This window comes from Strix aluco, chromosome 16 (assembly GCF_031877795.1).
Source record: "Strix aluco isolate bStrAlu1 chromosome 16, bStrAlu1.hap1, whole genome shotgun sequence".
NCBI lineage: Eukaryota > Metazoa > Chordata > Aves > Strigiformes > Strigidae > Strix > Strix aluco.
The window spans coordinates 4133315-4157433 of NC_133946.1; the positions used below are offsets into that span (position 1 = coordinate 4133315).

The 24119-nt window shown below is 45.1% G+C and overlaps 1 long non-coding RNA gene across 1 annotated transcript; it reads right to left on the minus strand.

Annotated features, from left to right (window-relative positions):
- Nucleotides 1-12567: 12567 nt before the first annotated feature.
- On the minus strand, nt 12568-14293 carry LOC141930764 (uncharacterized). The gene is made up of 2 exons (XR_012625390.1): nt 14146-14293; nt 12568-13364 (listed from the first exon to the last, which is right to left on the minus strand). It is a non-coding gene; the product is annotated as an uncharacterized LOC141930764 (long non-coding RNA).
- Nucleotides 14294-24119: the final 9826 nt, after the last annotated feature.

A 24119-nucleotide genomic window follows, 5' to 3' on the forward strand; every position in this document is an offset into this window, starting at 1 on the left:
TGTAAACAGGGAGAGTATTTCATAAAGCATGCAGCAAGAGTGCCACAAAGAATATCAGAACTTTTTCCAGTGGGAAAAAGTGAGTTCCAAATCCTTTTTTCCTTCTCTCATCTGTCTTGTCTATCAATGTCTTGGTCCCTCAGGCTTCAAGAGTGATGGTGAAGTCCTGGGCTTGGCATCAGTGTCACACTTCCACCCCACCAGCAACTCATGATAGCAGGCCCTTAAGTGTAAAACTGCTCAACAAGGTCTACACCTTGCTCAGAGCTTGTACAGGGCGTAGCGTGGGGAGGCCACAGTCATCGCCAAGACTCTTGCGCCCACCTATAAGCGAGATTAATTAAAAAATCCTAACAAACTCAAAATGTCTAGGGCATTGCATTTTGTTGGACATGCTGGTTCTGAGAATGACAATCCTGCCAGAGTGAATTAGCTTTTACAGCCTCGGGTGCCACTGTTAGACGCCATCCCAAGAAGGGAGGGCAGCAAGGATGTAATTTGAACAGAGTTGGATGAGACACAGTAAAACACCAACATGTACTAATCATACTGGTGCTATGGGCCAGATATTAATGTTAGAATTTGGAGGGGGTCTAGAGTCACTTTGCTATTTGTAACGGTTAACTTTTCTGTAAGGGAGCAGATTATATAGTTTACATCCTTTGTATGCACTCAACTGACAAACTGTTTCCTCTATTGGAAGGTGTTATTCCTTGCAGAGTGTGTGGTCTTGGTTATAACCCTTTCTCCATCTTAGCCAGTCATGAAGTGGTGGTTGAAACAGTCCAGATTTGGTGATCTTGATTCCTTCTTCCATTGAGAGTTTCTTAGATCACTCTCACAATAGAAAAGACCTGTAAAGCAAGTACAAGGGTAGTTCATGTTCCTGCTAAATCCCTGGGTGATGTGCAAGAATGAAACTTGAAATCTCTGCAAGTGCTGTGAAATACCGGTACACCTCTTCACGAGCAAACACGGGGGAAGAGGAAGACAGAGAACCAGGAAAAGGGAAAACATTAGCAATTCGTGCAAACTATAATAGCAAAGAAGAGCGGATAAACCCTTCAAGTAACCAGGGGCACACATCTGTCTTTGAAGACATGAGCATCACTGCATGCCCATGGCAGTCTAGCTGTGTGCCATGAAGAAGCAGTTTTGCGAGCCAATTTACTGACATAAGAACTGAAAATCAGCACCTGAGCCTGCCCCACTTCTGTCTGCAGATTAGTACATCTTTGGATCAGGATGCTTGAGAAGCCCAAAACACTAATAGTGTTTTCTCTGGATCCTCTTCAGTCTTTCGCCAGTGAACTGAAAACTGTGACTGTGCTGAGAGATCTGGGATTTAGCTGAGCTCCTCATTACAGTTTTCTGATTCCCTAATTAGTGTGGTTTAAATTTCAAGTTGGAACAAATCATGTACAATCAACAAACCCAGAAAAAAAATACACCTATGCAATTTTAACACGACTTGCCTCAGCTTCAGGCCAACTAAACAATACATCTGGATGACACAACACATTGCTCTTGAGAACCTGAACAAAGCTCTTGTGTTATTATTGCAGTTGGAACTGGGTGTTATTCAGGCTTGATGACCAACTGGTGGTGCTAATGCTTCATTGGATGGGAGGTGAAGAAGGGTTTATTACCTCTCACTAAATATGTACATGCATTACACAAACCCTCTGGAAATTACAAAGCAGCTTTCACCAGCCTTGCAATTAAAGGATCCAGCTTGAGTTTAAAAAGACACTTGGAGGAAAGAGTTACACACATGTATTCCAAAATTTCATACGGCAACACTTTAATCATGAGAGCTTCAAGGAACAGTCACTTTCTTGGGACACTTGACATTCAGTCCTTAGTCCCTACATTATGGCCCTGTGTGGTTTTTTGTATCTGTTATATAATATTTATTGCCTGGGAAGGAGATTAGCTAGTAACTTCTCTGCAGAGAGCTATGAAGTAGTAAAGCACCAAGCAAGACAAACCTGGGTTTGAGGGTTAGTTAGCCACAGTCAGAGCCAACCAGGCTGGTTGATAAAGCACAGTCTGAGCCTTGGTGGGTGGGAAAGGTTCTGGTGCCAAATGTCACTCTGTGTTTCAGGCAGCACAGTCATTGACTGCACAGAAATAGACTCCAAGAACTGCAGGAGTGTGTGGGGGAAAAAAAAAAAAAAAGAACCTTATTACTTTCATTTATTCAAGTAAGTGATACTCTTTTTAGAAAAGCCAAGGTACCATCATTCATATTTGGTGGAGGCTGTTTACTCTCTTAGAGGTTTATATTTGGTGATATTTTGCAGCTCTGTCCCCTTGGTGTTATGCTGAAAGTCACCTGTAGCAACCAGGTCAATGACAAGTTGTGCAAGGGACTGTCCTGTTGTCCAGAGAGGAGAGGGGAGGAACTGACTTATTTTCTTTTGCAGCATGCAGACTGTGAGAGGAAAACCCCTTTTCACACCAGCTCTGACCTGTGAGGACACTTTCTTGGAGAGACTGACTGTGAGCTTCTCAGAGTAACGGTGAGGAGTGGAAGAGGGGGCCCATAGTGTGATACAGTGCCAGATGATTTGTGATATATCAGGTGATAAGAGTCACCTTCCTAGCATCACACTTGCCATTGCGTTTATTCATTCCCTGAAATCATCTTCCTCTGATAGCTGTTAAATCTCAGGAGGAGTGAGGTACCCCTGGGTCCCGCAGGAGTGGACAGGCCTGCTCCCTGCGCCACACTCCCATCCCACCCACAGTATTTGGTGTGGTGAGTGTCTGGAAGCTATTCACACATGGCATTTCCAGTGAAATAGCTAGAAATTACTGTGCCTGGTAAGGAGCTGGCCTTTTTCCACATTTTGTCTAGTGATCACAGTTTTAATACTATGAAATGACCTATTGAGATACTTTGGCCATTAAGGCCAAATTCCTCCCTTAGACAAGCACTGCCTGTAGTGATAAAATGATGACCATTTTTGGGAGTTCAGGGGAGTACCACTGTGCTCTCTGAAGCCTCATCTCATAAAATACAGGCATATAAATTCTTGTTTTCCCCTTGACTAAAATACCTGCAGGTACCATGCAGGTTCCTGTAAGATCAAACTCCTGAAGATCTCCTCCTCCCCATAAAAAGAGGCAGCGCAGCTGCCCGCTGTCCTGCCAGCAGACAGCCAAAGCAAAGAGGGAGCTGAACTTCATCTGCTGGTGTTCACTGGCCAGGGTATCAAATTAAGCTGTCAATGGCAATTGTGAATCTTCCTTCTGTCCTTCCTTCTGAAGGGTCCTGATGACGTGCAATGGTCATCAGTACTCAGTTTTCATTTTTCCTCCATTCCCAGCGACCTGTTTTTTCTACTCTAAATCCTTTCCTAGTGGTTTTCTAAATTTCCTTTTTATGGATAGTGCCACTTCTTTCCTCTCACCGTGCATGCTTCTCTCTGAGGGAGCAGCCCTGACAATGGCTCTCCGCTTGGGATAATCACCCAGCAAGGCGCGAGCTCATTGTTTGCTTTCCTTTCTGGCTCATCCTGCTTGTTTCCCATACTCAGGCATATTAATATTCCAGCTCTGATTGTCGTTGTTTATCTTTTGTTGGAGAACATTTGCCTTCTGTCTCATTTAGAAAAAAAGTGAAATCCATGCCAGATTTTTAACAAAATGAAGGCTTCTTCTCTATTTTTGTTGCAGCCACTTTAAAGCTTGGCTACTTTGGATAGCAGGATGTGCAAACCCCAAGAGGCACATGCATGTTGGGTGTGCAAGTCAGATAATTGCGTGTACAAATGTCCAGTTAAGTGCATGTCTGGTGATCTGCATTCCTAAATACACGATCGCTGTATACCATCAAACTGCGGCTGTGTCTCAGTACTGGTGTGGTGTGAAGGTTACGGCCGCTGCGCAGCGGCGTGGAGCAGGGCGGACAGGGTGCACTGGTGAATGTGGCCTGCGTTTCCGCGTGCAGTCCTCGCCTTCTGACATTTACAAATTTGTCCCTTAATCTCTGTGGTGCAGGATTTTCTGTCAAGAAACATTGTCTGGGATGAGCTGTTGGGATTCAGATTATCAACCAAACATTAATTATTCTTCTGACTAAACCCTCAACAGCTATGCTAGAGAATACTAATGTAAAGAAAGAAATGAGTATGAATCATGTTCTGTACTTGAAATCTAGAATGAATCACACTGTTGGAACAAAATCATATACCATAAGCATATGTGTGTCGAGACATAACAGAGCCAGATCCTCAGCTGGGGCTGGGCCACATAGTGCCATCATCAAAAGACACTTTCCCTGGTTTAAGACCCCAACCTGCTTTGTTTAGTCTGAGCACCCAGAGCACAATTCCAGATAATGACAAGGTCTGTCAGATTGTGCTGAGGAAAGCTAAAGCCAAATAATAAATAAGATCTGTTAATCTTTTGCAGTAGAAAACTACTACTTTTTTTTTTTTTAATTATGCTTACGCAAGAAACTGCTCAGACAGACAGAAGTAGTAAAGGCCCTTCAAGAAGCTGTAACGGGTGTCTACCCACTCACCAGCCAAAGTATCAAGGCAAAAAGCATCAGGGCTTTTTGAAAGTAGACCAAGCATGCCTAGCTGTTGAAGTTACTAAGCGAAAGGACCAGGTCTTCAGTTCATGTAACTTGGGGCAGCTCAACGGACTTCAGTTTGGCTTTATATTTATATCCTTATGTTCCACGTATGGTAGAAAAGTCATTGTGCTTAATTTCGTCATGGTATTGTCCCTGTATTCAACTGGGCTAGAGATTAAGTATTTACATTTCAGTATACACAACTAAGTGCTTTTAAACCCAAGTCAGGAGTTTAAAATCTCAGAATAGAGCCATAAAGGGCTAATGAGAAGAATAAAAATCTGATAGTTAAAAAATGATGTAAGGTAGAGGCTTAATTTTTTATTATTAAATTCATAGCACATTAAATATTAAGTGTTCATAAACTTTGTTTTGTGCAATGATAAATTAATAATATCTACATAGACATGTTCTTTTACAACAGGGAAGCTAAGAAACATAGTACCAGAGGACCTTGTGTTGACAACTGAAGCTATTAGAATAGACTCCTTAATCTTCAATCATAAAAAGTAGATAATGTTATTTCTTATTACTATTAAATGCAAAGTGCCTTACTAGGAAACATGTATGTCATTACTAAAAATAACTACCAGAGAATGTTTTGAGCAAGGAAGAAAAAGATGTTAGCAAATTATATCTTGAGATAAATTCAGTGAAATGTTCTCTGCCATATAAAAATTGCTTTTCAACTTACTCTTCTGTTAGCCCATAACAGGTTGCATAAGGTTTATGTCCTAGCACAGAAACAGGCGTGGTTTAAGATGGTATGTTGTACTTTTGGGAATAGTCACCAGTTGTTAATGGCCTCAAAATGCAGACTGGTGTATATGCTTTCTGTACTACTAAAAAATATCTGCTGACCTCCGCTCAGGGAAGGGATGATGAATTCTGTGTTCTCCTTCTTGTCTATGAACAGTGAACAATGCTTCCCTGACTAAAACCAGGGGATTTCAGTAACTTTTGACCAGGATTTAGAAACATTATTCATTCAAATGTTTCCTGTGGTTCATAAATATGGGGGGGGGGCGGTATCTTCCAGGCCAGTCTCCTGAAAGACTAATTCCTTGTCTATAGATCAGGCCATGGAGATGTATTTCAGAATGAAATGTAGCCTAAATGAAGGAATTAGGGTTTTGTAAAGCTTTTATACATGACCCATCCACTGGTTATTGGTATAGTTACCAATATATGGGACCGGTCTTACTTTGAAGACAGAAGCCTGCAGGAGCCCCTTCACTGGGACAGTAGCATAACTGATAAAGAGCAGCTTAAAGTGTCTTGAACCCACAGTGAACCTTCTTCCAGAAAGGGGTAGGACAAAATGCATGGACACACACTAATTTTTGAGTCCTGAAACTTCAAATATTTTTTTCCAAAGGACATTCATTTAATATTTCTGTGAACTATTTTGAATGGACAAACCAAAGGAAGTTACCTTTAGGCACATTTCTGCCTTCAAAACTTATGCAGTGTCTTCTGTGTTTGCCTTCACAGAGTGCCTGCCCCTGGCCCCACATATTACATGGCCAGGGCTGGCATCGGCTCCTCTGTGGTGCCGGTGCCAGGGCCAGCGCTCAGCCACCTCCGCCCCAGAAGCACGCCACAGGTCTCGTGCAACTCCTGCCCCAGTTTTTTTTCTCATGATCCTGAATCAGAGACTTGGGTAAGGACAGGCTGGAGCAACACGTGCTCTCGTTGTCTGTTTTTAACGGGTGTATGGTCTGCACTGGCCCCAGCCAGCTGATGGGAACTAGGACATGCAGAGGAGTGCGTTCTCCTCATTCAGCTGCTGTGACGGCCTTGGAGCCAGCTGGAGCGTTAAGGAGCCGAGCAGCTTCCTGCCAGCCCAACTCCCGAGGCCAGTTTTAGGCTCAGGCTAAATCAGCAGTTGCCTGGAGAGGCGGGCTGGTGGAGGCAGCGAAATCACAGCCGGGAGAGGACAAGCCATACCCCAGGGTGCAGCAGCAGCTGCTGCTCCCTGACAGGCTTCCCTGGGCCCCTGCTCTGCTGCAGCACAGCCCCTTCCTCTCTTTCTTCCCAGTTATGGGGGCTCTGGCTGCTTGCCCACAGCCCTGCCCTTGCTCTGCCTTGCCCAGTCCTGCCTCTTGCTCAGGACTAGCCTTGACACTGGGACCCCCATCTTGCGCTCTCCCTTGGAGCCACAGCAGGGGCAGCAGGGACCATCAGTGGCCCACAGTCACCCCTTGTTGGTGTCAGGCTTCGTCCTCATGAAAAAGAGAGTTCTGCATCTCAAAAAGCATCCTTAGACCTGTGCCTCAAACCAGGGGACACCTGACCATGCTGCATTAGATGCAAAGCCTAAAACTGGAGAGAGAGCAAAGGTGGTGGGGAGAAGGCTGGGCTCTCCTTCCTACTTCAAGAAGTCCTTTCAGAGGTTCCGCACTCACTCTTGCATGGGGCAGATGTTCACTGGTGAGAACTCATCCCTGCTCATGCAGCTAGGCCAGGCTCTGCAAGTGCTGCTTTGGGAAGGTGAATGCAGGGCGGTTGGCACATCCCATTGCCATGCTCAGCCCCTCCGAGCCCCACGCCATCTCACTGCCAAAAGCCACCCATGAGAGGCTGTGACATATCAATCCCTCTGTTATGGCTTTGTAACTTGCTCTCAGTAACACAAATGGAGAGTGGAGAGGGGCCGTATGCCAGCCAGGCACCATTGCTTTTTTTGCTACATTGAAACATAGGAGAAAACATCCCTGAGCAAGCACATCAGTGTCCTGATCCTTCAGGTGGGTGTCACTGACATGTCAAAATTGCAACCAAGGCTGCCAAAGCACCTCAGTCAATGGACAGCCTGGCGTCAGCTCCCCAGAGACCTAGGAGCACAGCTCCTAAATGAGATAAGCCTGATCGTGCAAGTCCCCCAGCAGATGGGCTGGACATAGGGTACAGAAAAACAGCATTGTCTGAAAATGCCTTCACAAAATACTGTGATTTTTGGGAGACCTAAAGAAAACATAAAAAAAGGTCTCAAACCGATAGGCATTAATGACAGAGAAGGCTAATGGAGTTTAAGTGGGATAACCCCAGGCTGACAGTGACAGATACTATCGGTGAGACACCTGGTCAGGAATACCTGTACTGCACAGCATAGCGTGGGGGTTATTGGCTCTGCACAAACTAGAAGAGGTATGATGCAGGATTAGCGGAGACTTCCACCTGGTAAGGAGGGTAAGCTCCTCAGCATTTAGTTCCAAGGTAGTTTAAATAGTTTTCTGCTTAAGGGATTGGCTCTGAAAATCCCTCTCTTAAGCACTTAACTACAGGTCAGCTTGTTGGCACAGACTGGCCTCGTTCACATTGCATGTTCCCGAAGGTGATGGCTGAGCAGAGGGTTGGGAGCTGCCATGCTGCAATGAGTGCTACCTGCAGAAACAGGCTCCACGTCACTCCTTTTGGGCTGCTTCAAGATCACTGCCAGTTGCCAAGCTGCCTTCTTTGCAGTGAGCTGGAGTCCTGCTGCGCTAGGCAGCCGTCTGCAGTGCAGACATCACCGCAGGGCAACCGCGCCAAGGCACAGGCGGAGAGGGGCTGTGTTTCTGCAGGGAAGGAGGCTGCTCCTCTCTGCTGTTTCCCAGAAGGGCCTTCCCAATGCTTCATCAAGCAGCTCTCTGTCTTTTTTTTCCCGTTTTGTTTTGTTTTTTCAACTGGTCCAGCTTTCTGTGATGCACTTACAAGATATGGCATTGCTTTGTCATTATAATTTTTTTTTCATTATAAACCTACTCTAGCTGGACCTTTCCAAAGGAGCTGAACTGTGTAGGCAACAAGCTTTTCATTTGTATACTTGGGAGTCATTTGGTCAAGTAAAGCTGCTGTATGTAAACGTCGCATTCACTGCTTAACAATTGGAGTGAAGTTTTTATGCACAGGGCTTTTTATTTTCCAATCAGCGGCCCTGAGTTGGGACTTTTGGGGTAAACTGGTAGCTCTGGGCAGCTTTGAAACATCACAAGTGGAGGGTTTTGTCTGCAGAAGATTTACTAGCAGCGAGCTTTTCTTCAACCGTTTTATTAGCCTCCTTTTACATATGTATAGCAGTGAGGGGAAAAAAACTGTTGTTGGTGAAGTACAGAGCCTATTTCCCCTGTGGTATTCACACAAAAAAATTGTGTGAAAAATTGTTGCCCAGGGCCTCCCCAAATCCTGAAATTTAGCTTAAAGCTGTGAGGTTTTGAAACCCTTCAAGGCTTCTCCGCCCCCACCCCACCCCCCCTTTTAAAGGTTGAAGCTGGGGTAACAAATTCAGCTGCAAAAATGGATGCCCTGCCCTTGGCTTCAGCCAGTGCTGCTGGTATAAATCTGGGCCCCTAAGCCGAACCACTGAAAAGTTTTCGCCTGCTTAACATGGGTTTTATAATTTTAACTTGCAAGTTCTTGTTGAATTGAGCCCTGTTGCGTGGACAAATTGGACAAGAAAAGTTTAAATGTTACCACTTTGGCTTCTCCTCAAGTGGTGCTGAGCACAGATGTTTGCGGGGGCCATCATGTCCCTATAAGAATGGGGGCTTTGTGTGCATAACCTTACAAAGGGCAGAATAGCCCTGCTTTGCTGCCAGCCACAGGATCATCCTATCTTTATGTGTTGATTTATTAGGCCAGGGATGAATGAAACCGTAATTAATATTACTGAAGCATTAGAGTCTATTTAATTTAAATGCCACTGAATATTTCACTTTCAGTTGGGAGTGACAATGTGTTCGGGACTGTTGGTGAAAGCCTCAGCCATCTGTTACCCCTACTAAGAAGGGAAGACAAGAGAGACACAGGGAGACAGAGAGCATTGAGCTTTGTGGCTTTTCCAAGCCTCCAGGATCATCATTCAACTCAAGGGCAGCCAAGAAACATTCCTGCGCACTGGACCCTTAGTGTATAGGGGAAAAGCCTGAAAGGGTATAGGGGCAACATGTTTCCCCAAAGGATGGAGAGAGAGGGAGACAGAGGGAGAAAGATGGAGATTTACAGTACATAGATACATAGATGCAAGTATATGTGAGTGTGTGCATTGAAATCAAGTGCCAAGGCAGTCGAAGGAGGGTAGAGCAGGAAACTGGCCAACTTACAGATGGTCTAAAAATATTTTTAAAAGGTGGGAGGGAGGAAAGAGTCAAGGCAAGAATATTGGTTTTAATTAGCCTAAGCAGTGAGGTTCCAGTCCAGCTCCACCGTAGCAAACATCCAGGCTTTGATTTGACAGGTATCATCATGTTGGAGCACAAGACATTCCCTATGAGCTGTTGCTGCAACATAGTCTCCACCAAGCTACAAAAAAATAGGGAAAAAAAGAAAGGGCAGCGGTGTAGGCAGCAGCCTTAGTCCCTGAGAAATGCTGTGCAGCACCAAATGAGCATCTGGCAAAGGATCACCTTTGCTCCTGCAGTGACAGGGGGGCTGTGGCAGGTCTCCGAGCAGAGCAAGGGGCCGGGCACAAGGGCGGGAGGAGTGTGCCAGCGCCAGGGCCACGCACGGGAGATGGTGGGGCGGGCGGCTGCACGAGGCCACGGGTGGGAGGCTCCGTCGTCCGTGGGATGGTAATTAACACAGTGGGTTTTCTTATAATTGGGATCATTTGTTCTCCCAGTTTTTCTCCTGCGAACTGATTTCATGCCAGAGGGAAGCTGTGTGACTCACACCTTGCCATGCCAATTAGCTGATAAACATCAAATGTAAACAAAGATGGCCTAATTAAGACTAGCCGCCCAACCTCTACATGCATCTTGTCAAAATCCCACCAGCCTTTCGCATCCAGACTTATTTTCTTGTTTGCCGGGACTAAATTAGCGGCTTTGCACAAGAGCCACTTATCTTTGAGAGAAGCTTAGAGCAGGTAATGAGGAAAACTGGGAGCCAGCCACAGGAGCAGTGTCACCCCACCCCCATCTCGGCACAGACAGATGGGGCAAGTGCCACCTCCGAGCCACACACCAGGGCTGAGGGCAGGGATTTGTCCATCACTGGGTAATGCTGGGGGCTGGTGTCTGACCCAGCAGTTGCATCTTGAGATATTCACTCAATTTGTCCTCCTGAATGTTACTGTCTGTAGTGTCTCCTGCCGCTCTCACCTGCTGTGAAAATTCATCAATCGGAGCCCATCGCTTACCACGGGCCTGTCCCCCTGGCTCACAGCCTGGGGAGTTATTTGCACTTTGGAGAGGAGGTGTACGACAGCGACACATCCAAGCAACAGCGTTTCACACCCACTTCGCACCAGAGCAAAGGATTACACAGGTGAGCTGTGGCAGAGAAACAATCCCATGAAGGACACTTTGTTGCAGGAGGTATCCTAATGAAACCTGTAGGGTTGTTTCATGGCAGTATAAAAAAGAAAGGCCAGGGAGGGATCTCAGTGGGTCATCTGGACCATCCCTCTGCCCCTAGACAAGATCCCCTGGGTCCCTGCAGCTCCCATGAATCACCCCAGCAGCCTGTCCTGGTGTCTCATTGCCCTTACTGTCAGGGAAGACTTGCTTTAGGTTTGAACTCAATCTCTTTGCTGCACACTAAGCCCATTTTCTCCTGTCCTACCCAGGATGAACACAGAGAGCAAGTCCTTCTCTTCCTCATTGTGACCATCTTTAACGTACTAGGTTGTTATAATCTCTTCCTTCCCAGCATCTTCTCCTCTTTTAAGCTTAACAACTCTAAGCCATTCATCTGTTCCTCATAAGTTGTATTTTCCAGGTCTTTCATCATTTTCATGGCTCACCTCTGAAGTCCCTGCAAACATCTCTATTGCTCCCAAAGTGCAGTGTCCAAATGCGAGCATGGTGTCCACCTGGCTGTGCTTCACCCCATCCCTGGAGGCAACACCCTCATCCCTCCCACAATACACCTTTCTTCTGCCAGCCCTCCTCCCCATGTACCAATGGTCCTCTTTGCTTTGGGTCACCTGAGACTGTAACTAGGTAATATCAGTTCCACTATCCAGGACAGGAATGATAACTAAGCACTGGCTGGTTGCAAGGCTGACTGTCCTCAATCCCACCTCACTGCCAGTCTGAACTAGCACTGAATCAGCTACTACTGTCTTGCTGCTACTGTGGTTTTGCAGCACCTCTTACACTAGCTTCATCCAAACCATGTTGCCTAACCTTGCTCAAGAAAATGTCATGTGAAGCGCTACCTTCATAAAGTGAGAGAAAACTGGAGGCAGGGGTACATCCACTGCTTCTCTCCACATGACAGGACTTCTCCTGTTGTAGAAGATAACTGGAGTGATTTAACATAGTTTGTTCCTGACAAATCCCCATCAGTAGCTACCCCTCTGGGGGTTTACAAATAGTTGTATGATTATTTGCTCCAGCACTTTCCTGGGGCTAAAACTGGGTTGCCTTGTCTAAAACTCACCAGTGCCGCTTTTCCCAGTGTAAAGGTCCTCTACAAGCCCTCAGTGAAAACCGCTAATGGCTCTGAGCCCACTTCGGGCCCTTTGCTAACCATCCCAGGCAGCTGGGGAATAATGTCTCACACCATGTCAACGAGAGCGATAAAACACTGTCGATACTTCCCTGCTTCCCACAAAAGATTACGGGAAATAACTTTGAGAAGTTACCTGTTCTGGTTTAGTCTGACTGAACTGATGTCTCATTCATCCACACATGAGAAAGGGACTTACTTCTTTGAGAGGGGGTAGCAATTAGTTACGCCTCATGCTCACCAGTGGGTACCCATCTTTCTTATGACCAGTTACACAGTTTATGTCAGCATCTCTGTAAATGATAGGGTTCATTGGAAGGAAAGATGAAGGAATACAGGAAAGGCAGACATCGTGCAATTGCAAAGGGAGGCCAGTCACAGCCAGTGTCAGTGGCTTTTCCTTCCCGACCCCTGCTTGGAGGGGCTCCAGAAACAAGCACAGACTCTCCCCACTAGTCTGAGCAGGCTTGGGAAATGTGACTGAACAGATCAGCTCTTTATAAAGAGGGAATGGAAGGTATATCTTTTCACACAACAAATAAATGTAATTCTGATGTCATTTATTTAAAGAACCTTACAGTCAAAACCTCAAATCTTTGAAAGTTATCTGTCCTGCAAATTACCCAAATGCCAGGCACTGCTTTCCAGTGAAGGCAGGAAGGATGTGCTGGTACCTGGCTGGAGGAGTGAGTGAAGAAGCTTCACACCAAACTGCTGCTGTCTCGATCGGTGCAAACATACAAAAAGCAAGAAATAAGATTTGCATTACAACTGTGGGTGTACAGCTCACATCAGCACGGATGTTCTTACAGCATAGAAGTGAAGGTGTGAAGCTACCTCAACTCTTTTAATGGATAAGTCATCTAATACGTAGTAAGAGAACAATTTCACAGCTGTTCGATTGTCTGGTGGGGTTCTGGGGAAGACAGTTCACAATAACATGTAAAGCAGGCTCTTGTCAGTGGTGTCAGCAGGAAGTTTTTATATTTCATGAACTTACTATTGTTTAAAAACATTTTGAAAAGGGTTTACCAGCTAATCATCAAAGTAACATAATTACGCCAGATGACAAAGCATTTCACGTGTATGCGTTTCTCCACTGGCAGGGCTCAAAACAACACGTAGCCTCATAACTTTTTAAATTCCAGTCAGATCCCGCACGCTCTCCCCACCGGCCTCCAGCTGACTCATCCTTTTCAGAATATTTCTTTTCATTATTGTGTCTGTAGGCTGCACATCCCGGAGCCGGAGCCAGATCAAGCTGGTACTAGCCAGTGCGGTGAACCAGCGTTTCTCCGTGGTGGTCTCATCAGCTTCTGCTGAATTTCAGCTTTCACTGGAAAGGAAAGGAAAAAAAAAATCAAGCTCTCTAGGAACAAGGAGAAAGCTTTGTGACTGTGGCCTCATGGAGGGCTGCTTCACTAACATGGTAGGGAAAGAGAAACAACGGGAAAGACAAACAACAGGAAAGTGGGATTGAACCACAGAGGGGACCTACAGCAGGTCCTGATGGCAGACATGGCAGTGTCACCTGCGGGAGCTGCGGATGTCTCCCCATCCCCACCCGTACAACTGGGACACATGGCATGGGGATGCTGGAGGGGAAATGGCCCGCACGTATTTACAAATCAAGCTTCTGCAAGGGTGAAGCAACCTGGTGCAAACCTCACACTGGTGTCCCTGCGCTGGGGTCCTGTGACAGGGGGACATCTCCATGAGGCTGCTGTCCCTGTGCCTGCCCTGCCCGGCACAGCTGCTCTGCGCCAAGCGGCCCTTTCTCTGCGTGAGAACCAAAGGGAAAACGATGCTCGTCAGCCAGAAAAGCACCATGTAAGTAGAAATGGAAGGTTTCCAGTTCCTAAAGAGCTACCAGTGAGCATTTTCAAAGTGGCATTAAAGAACACTTTGAAGTACAGCCCGTGAGTTAAAAAAATGTGTTTGGGAGATAAATCCATATCTTGTTCCAAATATACAAACTAAGCTTCATTTTACTAAATATAGACATGTAAGGCATGGCAAAATTCATCAAAACTCTCAATCATATCTCCCAAAGAGATGTGTTGTGACAGGAGACCAGCAACCCCATGAAAATAAGGGCTTGGTATTCCAGTACTTACACGCACGAGTTACCTCCATAGTGTAAGCAAAGCCGCTGGATCAAACGCTTGCAGGATTACACCCCTCAGACTGGCAGCTTACACCAGGTCACTTGGCAGGATCTTTCCCACCGGGCAGTAGCTCACCCTCCGGCCAGGCTCCCGGCACCTCCTCCGTGCTGATGGCGAGTCTCCAGAGTTTAGCTTTTCCGCCATCAGAGATCAAGTAGAAAAGTAACGTTGAAAAAAAGCTTTATTGATTCGGTTATATGAAATGATCCCCTTTGCAGCACGGTTTACACTAAGCCTCCAAATCTGACATGTCTTTGAAAGCCCTCTTAATATATCCAATTATAGATTTTCAGCAACTTTGTGGAATGTCGGCTTTCCCGGCGACTGACCCCGGAAAACACCATTGAAATCAGGAGGGATTTTGCTATTGAGCTCAGTGGGGGAGGATCAGGTCCTACATAATTTTATTGTCAGCAATGATGACCTCTCTTCACAAATGAAGAATACCCATCCTGAACCATGGCCTTCAGAATGTAAACCATTTATTTTTATAGCTGGATCCTTCCCCAAGTGGGATATTTTGTGCATGGTTAACTTATCCCAGGGCTTTAAATGCTTGCCAAGTGGCTTTAATAGCAGGATGTTGTTTAAAAAGATTGGGAAGGATTGTGGGCAGTAATAGAGATAATTGCCAAGGAGAGATAAATGAATCTTCAATCTCAAACCAACTTGGCTTTATCATTGGGTCAGGAGGGAAGATCCAGAAAAATCCCCTGTCTAAGACTAAATGCGTAATGATAGTTTGGGATTTAGGGAAGTTGGCAGCTGTTGAGATTTTTTGATAAAAACATCATTTGAGGCTTAATACAGGTTTGTAATTCCATATAAAGGCATGAAAGCCCCTTTTCACTCCAGGGATTTGGCATCGCGGAATAAAAAAGCTGGAGGTGAATTTTTGGGAGAGGAGCAGACAGCAAATGACATCCTGAACTGAGAGCTTTGCGGACTGCACCAGGGTAATGAAACTGTGTGTGAAGGGGCTGAGTGCAGAGCCAAGCAGGTAAGGAGTGTTTTGCAGGACAAGGGGACAGCTGCCCCCCAGACACCCCTTGGCCACCCCTCGATCACCCCTTGGCCACCCGTCAGCCGCCCTTGGCCCCCAGAGTGGCTGGGAGAGGGCGGTGCATGCCAAACCCAAAGCTTTCCTTTCTGCTTTGCAAATAGCAGAGAGAGCATTTCCAGAACATATTCAAGCGTATTTATTTATTTATTCATTCACCAGGGAGGGGAGGAGTTCGAAAGCCAACCATTTTAATGAGAAATTATCTTACCTTATCATGCAGAATAAGGTACTGCATGACACAGCGACTTTTCAGGTTAACCTTTCTAAAAATTAGTTGCCAAATAAAGACTGCTGAAAAAGAAAAAACAAGGACTAACTTCAGACAGGTCTCCCCTGCTAGGATTTGGGGAGTTTGAGTGGAGTTTCAACTTTTCTCCCTCTGTGACATCCTCTTTTTCCTTGCCTGCTGTCAGACAGCACCCCAAGCAGCAGGACCCTTGCTGCTCTCTGCAGTCCAAGCCACCCGGGGTGACTTTTGTGAACGCTCACGAGGCTTTTAAAAGAGTAGCAAAAGGCATTTGAGAGAGAGGTGACTTATTTTTCAGAAAAGACCTTACCCAACCGGGGCTGGCAGGGGCTTCTGAGATGTAATCAGTGAATGTGGATCACTCACGGGGCTTTCATGAGAGTGGAAAAGGCATTTTAGTGAATTATAATTTATTTTTCAGCAAAGAGCTTTCTAGCTCTGGGTGGGGCTTTCCCCGGTTATCTTCTTAACAGGCTACTTTTCTCCTTTCTAGACCCTATATTCTCAGCTATGGGAAATAACACAGAGAAAAAACAGAAGCACTGTACATGGGGGAGGCCTGACAAGATGATGTCTCTATGATCTGAAAAGGAAACCGTGACCCAATTTTTCAAAAGCTATATTAAAAAAGGCAGAGCAACATGACATGAGCAATACAAAGCAGGCCACCTTTGGATTAAAGAGTCGTTATTTCAAACATCCCAGCTACTTCCCGTGTTTGCAATTGCCCCCAAGAGACTGACAAAAGCCGTGAAGGAGGTGCATGGTTTGGCATCATAAATCCTCCTCTGTACGCAGAGTCCAGGAAGAATGTCATTCTTGCAAGGTTTACCAAAAAAAAAGAGATGAAAGACAAGCTATGAAATAAAACTGGAGCAAAACCATCCCAAAACAACACAGCTCCATGTTACCCAGAAGGAGAGCCTTCCCGCTGGCGTGCGCATTACAGCCCATTCCCAGCTCAGGGACCTGCGTTTTCAGCCTGGCTTAGCCCCTCTCTGGGGAAGGGGTGCAGCCTCCCCAGCTGGTGGGCCATCTACTAAACTCGCCGCTGCCTCGGGCTCCTATTCACAGCCTGCTTGCCTTTAATATTGACATGCTCACACTTGGCGGTATTATTCGGAGCTTTGGGTCTGATGATCATATTTATATGGCTGACACCCAGACCTACTTGCCTATTCCTGCGAATTCCCGTGAAGTGCTGTCATGGCTTATTACCTGTCTATCTGCGCTTCAAGCCTGGGTGACTTTTCATTTTTTGAAGCTTAATGCTGGGAAAACAGAATCACTTCAGATTGGTTCAGTTCACCTCCTGGATGTACGGATTTATGATATATAATACTGTATCACACACAGCTTGGGAGCTGGTTTCACTGCTAGGCTCTTAAAAATGGTCTTATTTTATCTGAAATAAACCTTTTCAGAAGTGTATCAGCAAGAGGAGAGAAGAGAAAATATCTTTATCAGATTTCGGAAACTTCTGCAGCTTTTGTTGCATGTTGCTTGTCAAGCTGAGGAGCCCTTGTTCATGCCTCGGTCTAATCCAGAGTTGTGTATCGTAGCTCAGTGATAATTGGAAACTCTTCTCACTCCAGCATTTTCAGCTGTTGTAAAAGTCTGCAGCTAATGTCATAACAAGAATTAAACTGTCTCATCATATTACACCCGTCTTAGCTGACTTCACTGGCTATTAAGGTGACAGCGCATTGATTTAAAATTTGTGTTAATTGTTTACCCCTTCTTGCAGACGCTTTCTTGGGGTTTTTGTAGCGACCTGCAGGCTTTCTGTAGCGGTGGATTATCTTTGCATTCAGCTTTATGTGGCCTTACAAAAAAATATCCTCTTTGTCTGGATCACACCACGTAATACCGTCAGCCTGTGGATTTCTCTGGCACATATATTCCCTGCATGGGTCATTTTTAAAAATAAGCTAGTGGAGAGGGCATGGCTGCTTTGATAGTACAAGACTTTAAAGAGGCTTCTTTCTCTCTCTGATTTTTATTTGTATTTGTTGCCTTCAGTTTTTCTGGTGTTGTTTTAGATAAATGTACTTGCTCTGACTACAAAATCTTTCACATTATAGGTTTAACAGCGAAAGTGGTCTATACCCCCCTTCCTTGAAAAACAGACCTTACAGCCCATCATCCTCAGTCTTCCACCTTTGGGGTGAATAAATTGATCCCTGTATAAGCCCATGGTAACAAACTTTTTACCTGGAGTTGAGAATGAAAATTGCTTTGTGCGATACATTGTCTCTCTGGCACAAAATGAGCATCACCTCAAAGGGAGTTTGGCATGCTCAGCGATTGTAGGGCTGGTAAATAGAGGACATTTTCTTTTTTTTCCATGATCTAGCTCTCCAAACCTATAAACAATGTATTTCTCCACAGATATTAAAAGAAAATCCTTTATTAGTCCAAGACTATGAGTTTTATTCACTCCTTTCACTGAGGGCTGGAAAATTTCTGACCTTCTGCTCCACTTTTTGTGCTTTCTCTCACTGGAACAATTATTGAGTGGGAAATGGGAAGATGTCAACTTGTCCTAATGAAAAAATATTCCAGTTTAAGGGAAAAAAGTAAGTAATCAAGTAAGTAATAAATATTTATTTGTGAGTTTAAAATTCCATTGCTTCTTGTCCCAGATGCCAGGAACTTTGGATCAGACCTTGGGCTTGTTCTTGGAATGTGACCTTATCTAATGGACTTCTTCCTAAGGAGACCCACCCTGACTTCCCTGGGCAAGAAATGCTAATCCCATAACTAACCCTTCCCTCACCCCATCTCCCACTAGTTCTTTTTTCACTTTTTAGTAAAAAAAATGAGCTTGTGCATGAGCTGCAACTGGTTTTAAAAATTCTCTAGTGGCCAGTACATTTTACACAGTTTATAGGTTATAAACATGATTGTAAATGGTAAAACTATTCCTGGTTATTTTGTTCCTGGGGAAAAGCAAAGTCTCCCCACTGTCATTAAAGAGCACTTCATTAGAAAAAAACATTCACTATTTATATTTTGAGCAGAAAAGTGCCACTCACTTGTATGAATAAAGCATGTGCTTTCCCAGGCGGTTGCTGGCTGTTCCCTGCACACCAGTGGCCTCGGCCAGCTCCAGCACCCACGCATGACAGAGCCTCAAAAACGGAGAGGGATTTGCTGTAATAGCTCCAGCAACAAGTACGGCTGCTGGATGGCACTGAGGGCCGCCTGGGTGCTCCTGCCATTAAAGTGGTGCCAGTAAGGTAGTCTATATTTAACGTGAACTTTTCCGCCTTTGAAAAGCATTGCTCGGTGCACGATAACCATGCTTTAAAAGCCTTTTGTTTCATTCCTGTTTTGATGAACTTCTTTCCCTTTGATGTTCATCTGGAGTTTAATCGTGATAAAACGCGCACAATGGTTAGATTGTGGAAGAGAAAAAGGTGCTGGGAGAGCACAATACAGTGCATTATCCACTGTCTCCCCTGTGCCGCTCGCTTGGCAGGCAGCAGCGAGTGCTGCAGTGAGAGCGAACCAGGGTGACAGCCCGGGTGTCCTGGACTCACACCAGCTCCCACCGCAGCAACAGCCGAAACCAGGCTCACGGCAGAGGATCGGGCGCAGCCAGGCCCTGGGAAAGGCTCGCTGCTGCCAGCACCCGGCCCACAGCACCCGCCTGCAGCCGTGACATCGCAGGGCCATTTAAGCAGGGTCAGTCCCAGTTTGGGGCATTGTCCCCGCAGGCCTCCTCCGGCCTCAGGGAGCGATGGCCAGCCTCAGTATGTGGCACTACGTGGGCAGGATGCGTCCCAGCTCCCTCGCTACACAGCAGCATCCCACAGCAGCATCTCCCACATATCCCATGCCTCTAGCGTAGGAAGGTGAAAGTTTACTGGGATGCTCCCAGCACAGAGCAGTGCTCCAGCACAAACACTAGCCTTTTCCCAAGCTGCCAGTGCCCCTGGCTCTGGCAGGTTTTCAGGAATCGGGTGGTACTTGCTGCTCTTTGGGGTCTGGCTCCCAGGGTCAGGCTCTTCTGTGAGCAGTTCAGTTTTCCTTCAGAGATACATTTTCAGTCCATCTGACTGGGGAGGAAACCTCAAGAAGTAGCAAATAGAGGAAATTCCTAAATGTGCTATATTTATAGTCTTTCCACGATTTTATGAAAGGGCATTGACAAACCATTTCAGAAGCCAAGATGGGTCAGCAGGGCCAGTGACTGGCACAGCCGGTCCAGACAGCATTGTGTCCACAGGCCAGTGCTCACCTGGGCATGTTTTGTCCTGCCCAGACCCTCTGTGGGTTTGAATCAGCACCCTCATGGTCTAAATCTCCTTAAAAATTATTTGTACATATTAATTCCTGGTGCCACCTGCTTGTGCCCCAGCTAGGGACATCTCCAGGCAGCCGGGGCTGGTGCCACCTGCCCTGATGCTGCCTTCCAGCAGTGTCCTGCAGTGTCCAGGAACTCCCGTGGAAAGGGCAGTGTCCAGGCTGCACCCCCGTGCCCACTGGGGCTGGCAGACCGAGGTGACCTGGTAACACCTCTGACTCAGGTATTGCCCTTGCCCCCTCCTGGCCCCAGTCCTGCCCCTGGGCAGTTGCTGCTCTCAGCCACACACCAGCCTGGGTCACATCTCAGGACATGCCAGCTTGGGTCACATCACAGCACATGTCATCCCTGGCCACATCTCGTGACACATCTACCCCGGTCACACCTAGTCCCCACAGTGGGCAGCGCCATGAGACTGGGGGACAAACCCCACGCCCTCCCAGGCTGGGCACATCCCCAGCACCGTCTTGCACCCCAGACCCCATTGCAGCTACTACAATCCCAGACCCCCGAGGGTGGGCACAGTATATCTTTGAGATATTTTTGTGCAGCACCAATGCAATAAATAATTCTCAGTGGAGCTCCCCATAGCATTTGGTAGCCTAATTCAGAAACGAGCTCCATGTGCCATTTCCCGGGGATGGCTGAGATGGCTCCTGCTGTTCAAGCATAGTTCAGGACAGGGACTTGCAAGAACACGTGTCTGTCCTGCCCGACCCATCCCACTGTCTGCAGACAACTCCCTGAGCAAAATAAGGACAGAGTCCTAAGGAACCCATATATAATCTCATTTCTCCTTAGATGGTCTCTGCTGCCAGCAACTGTCTCTGAATTGTTTCTGTAGAAGAAAATTGTAGGTAGATTCTGCAGATATCGCTTCTTACCCGAGAATGGTTTTGAGGGTTTTTAAGTATTCATTGAGTTGCAGAGTTTGGGGATCACACTTTCTCTGTATTTTTGCTTGGGTTTTTAACCTTATCTTGTGACATCTGTACTTGCTGCTGGTCTGACCTACTTAGTGAAGTCAAAAGACACTGGAGATTAAACTGAGCAATACAGTTCAGTGCATACTTATAATTTCAAGGTCCTGACAGAATTCGTTAGTTTATAATAATAATTTCTTGCTATTCAAAAAGTAATTGTAACTTTGCATTCAAAAAAATCTTATTTACAAAATAAAATCATTTTGTTTGCCTGAGAAGCTAAAATCTGTAAACCTAAATAACTGAACTGCACCTGAAATGTGTGCAACGATTTTTAACACTTCTTGTTAACCAGTGCTAATATCTGCCAGTGTAGACCATGGTGTGCTACAGTCCCTGTAAAATTTAGCTTAACTGTGGTGAAAAAAATCTTTTTTTCATTAGAAATGAAAAAAATCTTTTTTTTTTCAGGAATGTTTTCCACTGCGTCCCCATTTCAAACCCAGAAAGCAAACAAGTTGTAGCAGACTTTCTCTTGCAAAATGAATTTGTCAAGCTCTGCTGCATTTTGCTGAAGTGTAAGAAACTTAAATAAAAGTGATCCTAAAGTTAAGAAGCTGGCTTCAGGGCAGAGACTACTGGGGATTTCTGTGAGTATATTCCCTCTTCCTAAAGTAGAGGTGTGGGTAGGTTTTCTTGTTGCCAGAGGAAATAATTCATGAGTCTAAGACCTTCCAAGACTACCCTTTCCTATTGCACTATGCAGCTAATATTTTGATAATATTTTGCAGATACGAGTGAAAATAAGAAATCACTTTACAATTTTGAGACAACATCTGGGCTCTTCCTTTTATCTCATTACACTTTATATATATATGTCAAACTTTCATAGCAAATGAAAATTGCCAGTGCTTAACAGCTTTCAGAAGCATTCATGCAGGGCCTGATTGAGAGCCTCTCCCCATCCCAGGGGCAGGGGCACAAAAGCTGATGAAAATCAGGCACAAGTGTTTCAAGTGGGTCCTGGACACTGAACATCTTCAAACACCTTCTTCCCTTGATAAAAAAATGCTTGGAGTGTAATGGTGTGTTTTCCTGGTATTTGATATCTTGGTTTCTCCTTGGGAGAGTATGGCCACACTATTTAACACTGCATTTTTCTGGCTTTTAATCCATATTATGAACCTATCGCCAAAGAACCTTCCAAAATGATTACACAACTGTGACCATGGCATTAATATTTGAAAAACAGTTGCTGTCTGTGTAATATTTTTCTGTATTTTTACTGCTCATGTGCAAGCTGGAAGACATTTTTTGCTACATCTGATCTGCACTGAAGCAGCCTGTATAAACTGCTGTTAATATTCAGCGGGCTTATGCTGCCATGTGGGAACTTGCACATCTAGTTTTCAGTGACCCCTTCAGACACAGGCGCAGACCTGCTCTGCCATGATACCAGCTCTCTATATACATGAGGATATTTGCGAATATGCTTTACTGGGCAATAAAATATAATTAAAAATGTGCAAAACTAATGTGTGCAGTGTTTTATTCCTGAAGGTAAAATCCACTTAGTAAAACTTCATCATTCTACTGAGTGAGAGATTTGTGTTCAAAAATGCATTTGTGCAGTTTTCTCAATGAATTTCCTCAGGTGATTGATTTATAAATGGCTGAATAGTGGTTAAAAGTAGAGTGCACACAATCAACATAAATTACTAGTATACTAGTATTAAGCAAGTGCCAGATACTGGGAGAGTCTTTATTACTTTGGAGTATCTCATATCTGTAAAATAAAATTGTTTCATGCAACATGAGACAAAAGTCATTTGCAAAACAGTGTATTGAACCTGACTGAGTCCAATTCATTTCTAAGCTCTGTAATGCAAGGACTGCTTTGCTCTGATGTTACTATAACCATGCATTCATTAGATGTGATATACAAAGATTTTTCTTAACCAAAAGTCAGTTACATCCATGGATGCCACTTTATAATTAAGATACAAATCCCTGAGCCTGCAAAGATTCAGGTGGAGACTTAACTCTGCATACAGCAAGGAAGCTCAGAACCTCAGTGAAATCCCTTGCAAGAGCACATGCAGAATATTTTTAAGAGCAGGGTCTGTAGAAGCACTGCTCGGGGACCATCGCCACACTCCAGCAAACACTGTTTCAGGGACAAATTACAAAGAAATTGTCTTAAAGCCTGGCTGGGCCACCCTTGCACTGTCAGAGGTCGCTGCAGGTTTTGTCCCACACTCTCAGGCTGAGATGGGTGGGCAGCACCTCATGTCCAAACCAAACCTAACTGGATCCATGGGACCTGTGAAGAAGTGCCAGCTCAGGGTGCAAGCAGGTGGGCTGTACATGGCTTAGAGCTTGCTGAAGTCTCCACGTTTGTTCCCTTTGCATGTTTCCCCTCAAGGATTCGGGGTTCCAGAAAGTTTTCTGCATTAAAAAGAGCTTGTCTTACATTTTAGGGAAGGGCAAATCGTGCAAATTCAAGCTGGTTTATGTAGCTGCTTCCTCCTGTTAAACAACATATTTCTGTCTGTGTTTGACTGCGTTTTTCTACCCCATTTCCTTCTGCTCCACATAATCTGTCAATATTGGGTTTCCTTTCATTAGTCTTTCCTCCCTCTTAACATCTATTCTTCCTCAATGATGGTTCCTCCCTTTACCACTGCTTTTTTCGTGGTTTGGTTTGATTCAAACAGAAACGGCTAGAGTGGTATCTAGTAATAATGAATTCGGTTATACCTATTTACTACAAAGCATAATCTTTATATCAGCTTTGTTCTTTGGATAATATTTTTAGGGAAAATGTAACACTCCCTTAATTTTAGATCCTTTTTTTATCTTGCTTCAGGCATAGGCTCCAAGAGACGGGCATGTAACATAAATGCTGAATTTATTCTCCAAATACGCAAAGAAAATGGCTATGTGCAATAAACATCACTAAGAGCATGGCTGAGGACAAGGGGAAAAATCGATCATAAAGGTGCTGTAAATTCCTTATTATCTAAGAATTTCAATACCTACTGATGTGCCTGAGCCCCCAATGCACCCTCATGAATTTAAGAGCCTGGGACACACACTTATTCATGAATGCAAGTTGCAAGCTGCATGCACAAAGTGTACAGCAAATTTGAAACAACCATCTGAGGATGTTATGACTGTTAGTCAAAATCTGACAATAAAGGGGAGATTTTTGTTTAAACAGGGGGATTCAGAATGTGACTCAGAGAGAAATCATGCAGGATACTGAGACTTCATGAAAAACCCTTAGAAAAACACATTATTGTCTGGAAAACCTGGACATCCCAGTGCAAAATCCGCAAAATTTGCAATATCTGAGTCATATCTCTTTCCTTTTAC